The sequence below is a fragment of the Loa loa genome, assembly GCF_000183805.2.
Source record: "Loa loa unplaced genomic scaffold supercont3.69, whole genome shotgun sequence".
NCBI lineage: Eukaryota > Metazoa > Nematoda > Chromadorea > Rhabditida > Onchocercidae > Loa > Loa loa.
In genome coordinates, this window is record NW_018108249.1 from 209,618 (window position 1) to 213,137 (window position 3,520).

The following is a 3,520-nucleotide window of genomic DNA, read 5'->3' on the forward strand; positions in this document are numbered from 1 at the left end:
GTATCGAAAATAACTTGTTTATAGTTGATAATTCCCAAACCTACTTTTTTTTTTTTTTTTTCTAACCGAATATTAAATATTATGGAACAAAAAAAAAAAGAAAAAAATATTTTTTATTTTAGTTAGATATTAAATTTTTTTTTTCCTGAAAATAATATTATTTACAAATGGTGCAACAATGTACTTTGTACAAATAATGAGGCAAAAAATAAAGTTAATGAAATAAAAGAAGAGAAGATATAAATGAAGAAACTTTTGGCAAATAAAATATCGAATTGATAACTGGAATTAATTATTTAAGTAATTAAATCATTAAATTTATTTCACAAATTTTTCAATCTTTTAAAAAAAAAAGCTTTGCATTTTGAAATTAAACAAAATATGAAAAGTATTTTAACATTTTGCAAATTACTAAATCTCTAATAATGCCCAAGAAATTTGTATAAATGAATACCTAAATTTAATTACAATCAATAAAATTAATTACAATCAATAATTTACAATCAATAAAATTACAATCTTAATTACAATTAATAAAAATTGTAAGGATTCTCTACAAAACCTAATATGAGTAGCATCAATGCAATTAGGAAATGAACATGATAAAGTAAACTTGAAAAATAAATAACTTCTAAATGTGACCCCTACTAAATGAATTCTGATCAATATAATAAAATTAATAATTTCATAATCTATTTGCATATAATTGTTGAAATCTAAAATGTATGAAAATCTTGTAAACTATATTTGCAATTATTTAGTTATAAATGAATATAACAAAAGATATGAGAATGCAAAAATTAAATCCATTTCTTTTTCGGTAATATTAACACTTAAATTGTATATCTTCCATTTGCGCCAATATAATGTTTAGTGCGCAAATTGTTTTTCCATAAAAAAAAAAAAAAAAAAAAAAAAATTTTAAAAGATAAACAAAATGAAACATACAACGAATGATTATTCATCACCTGTTGCTACAAAGGAAAGGAAAAAAGCAATTTTTAAAGTTTTTTCTTTTTTTGCTAACAGCTAATACATCAAAAAACTTCGCTAATTTCTCACTTTTCAACAAAAATACATTTATCACCAAAGAGATAGATGTTTTTTTTCAGTCATTAAAAAACTTTCTCACATTCCTTCAAATTCAGTAAGTTCATATTTCATCAATTTGTTCAGCTAATAGATTGATGATGATTGCATTGATGGATATTTGAGCAAATTTGATTCAAATTTCATTTCAACATTTTAATACCAAAAAAAGTTTTAATTGGTTTTTTTTTTTTTTTTTTTTGATATTTTCATTCGTTCATTTCCAGATTTCTTATGTGAAATAGAAAAAAAAAAAATTGTAAATTGCATTGGAAAAAATTAATTAAACCATCAGTATTTCTTGAAAGTTTATTAGCAGCAAATTCTTGAAAAGTTTAGGCTAAAATTCAAATTTTAATTATGATTATAGATGATGGCATTCATGAAATAATTGATGTTTAAATTGTTTTTTGAACATTTAAACACCAAAAGCACTAATGTTTTCTTTTTTCTATTTCCAATTCTTCCACTTTTAAATTTTTTTTTAAAAAAAAAGATTTAAAAATCACTTTAAAAAAATAAAATAATAAGAAATAAAACATTAATTAGCTTTTCAGGAGTTTGTTAGTTACAAATTTGTGAAAAGTTGATTAAAATTCAAATTTAATTCAACTTAGATTTCACACATTTAAACAATTCAACAATGTAGCAAGAGAAATTTGCAATGTAATATTAAATTTATTTTGATTTGGGAATACAGTACGACGGTACGCTTGAATGGCAATGGGAGTAGCGCAGGTGATATTGATGGTGTAGGACTGTCCTGCAGAATGTGGTGACATACTGTATCATTATTATCGCTATAACTACCTACCATCATTACGATAAACTAATTTGTAAAATTTCACTTCTACTTCATCTAACAATGACTATTTACATTATTTGTGATCACAATCAAAGTTAGACGAATATCCTTAACTAAAATTAAATTTCAAATTTTAATTTTCAGATTGATAGAACATAAATTTTAATTAATTTAGGTATATATGGAAATATGAGATTGGTAATGAATGCAAAGATAATAATGAAAATATATGATGATGATTATAAATTGCTGATAATAAATGTAATTTTAGTGATAATACCAATGATAACATTGACGATAATAGAACTATCAAAAATATCTTTTATCCTGCTTTAACATGATTCAAGAAATAAGAATTTGATTCTATTAATCATACAAAATATGCATTTGATAATTGCAATAAATCTATTATCTCATTCAAATCTTTCTTATCACTTTAAAAACACAACGCATACTTTCAGATAATTAATCAAAAGACAGATGATATAATTTCAAACAGTTTTTAATTGAAATCAAAAGTAACATTGTGATTCATTTCTGATAAATTTAATAATGCAATTTTAACGAAATAAAATTTCCAAATGATAACTGTATGATAATGAAAATATAATGCTAATACATAATGTGATAAAATGTATATGATAATACCAATATGATAATGAAACAATGATAAGAGTGATAACTAACAATGTATGTATTATACATTAGATTAAAAATTTTCCATTGAATAATAATGAAAAGAGCATAAATTCCTTGCATTATGTGAAATTATCCAGATTTAATCGAAAAAAAAGCATTGCTAAATGAGAATTTTGTTGGACAAAAAAAAAAAGAAAAGAAAAGTCTAATATTTGCAATGATTTAATAAAGGCCAAAGATTACTAATAGAATAAGTAATTATGAAATTTCATAATAAATATCTGATATCTTTAAATAACTAAATATAAGCTGCATGGAAAAAAAAAGGTTGTAAATGAAGAGAAAAAATTAATTAGGTTGTTAGGAGACAACGAATCAATTTGCAAAAGTATTTTCAATACAACAAATGGGACAAATAAAAAAAAAAAAAGGCAAAGAACATTATACTGATATTATTTGGCTAGTTGTTTACTTTCATTTTAAAAATTATTTGATAATTTTCTTTCATATAGGAAATTTTAGGTATAATAGGATGACTAGTAATGATTTGAATCATTATATGAAGCACGATAGGTAACCACACCTACATACATATACATACAACATATTATACATACATACATATACATACATGCACACATACATATACACATATATACACACACACATAGACACACATACATACACATACACAAACACATACACGTACTTAGTAAGTAGAGGCATAATGATTTTTTTTCTAGTGACCATTGGTCAACAAATGCTGGTGATTCTATAATTTATAAAACTTTTTGAGATTGTCAAATAAGTGAAATGAAAAAGAAAAAAATGCAAAATACTGTTTAAATGGACAATGTAAGGAAGAAACGTTGAAAAAAGAATTCAAAAATTAGGAAAATTTGGACTAACGGGTTGATCACAACTTCAACTGTCAACCTAGTCACAAGGTCAATTAACAATAGATCATTGAACGTAAAAAAAAAAAAA